This window comes from Bison bison, unplaced genomic scaffold (assembly GCF_000754665.1).
Source record: "Bison bison bison isolate TAMUID 2011002044 unplaced genomic scaffold, Bison_UMD1.0 scf7180017864263, whole genome shotgun sequence".
NCBI lineage: Eukaryota > Metazoa > Chordata > Mammalia > Artiodactyla > Bovidae > Bison > Bison bison.
Genome location: NW_011494835.1, coordinates 8,872,631 through 8,873,098, shown reverse-complemented (window position 1 = coordinate 8,873,098; position 468 = coordinate 8,872,631). Strand labels below are relative to the sequence as shown.

Below are 468 nucleotides of genomic sequence, written 5' to 3'. Positions count from 1 at the left end.
TTTTACCGTGTCCCACAGGTTTTGGGTTGTTGTGTTTTCATTTTCATTCGTTTCTATGCAAATTTTGATTTCTTTTTTGATTTCTTCTGTGATTTGTTGGTTATTCAGCAGCGTGTTGTTCAGCCTCCATATGTTGGAATTTTTAATAGTTTTTCTCCTGTAATTGAGATCTAATCTTACTGCATTGTGGTCAGAAAAAATGCTTGGAATGATTTCAATTTTTTTGAATTTACCAAGGCTAGCTTTATGGCCCAGCATGTGATCTATCCTGGAGAAGGTTCCATGTGCGCTTGAGAAAAAGGTGAAATTCATTGTTTTGCGATGAAATGACCTATAGATATCAATTAGGTCTAACTGGTCTATTGTATCGTTTAAAGTTTGTGTTTCCTTGTTAATTTTCTGTTTAGTTGATCTATCCATAGGTGTAAGTGGGGTATTAAAGTCTCCCACTATTATTGTGTTATTGTT

The 468-nt window shown here is 34.4% G+C and overlaps 1 protein-coding gene across 1 annotated transcript in view; it reads right to left on the bottom strand.

Moving 5' to 3' along the window:
• The window catches only part of STPG2 (sperm-tail PG-rich repeat containing 2), a 368,665-nt gene that overhangs the window by 10,832 nt on the left and 357,365 nt on the right, over positions 1-468 (bottom strand). The gene's annotated exons all lie outside the window — the stretch shown is intronic.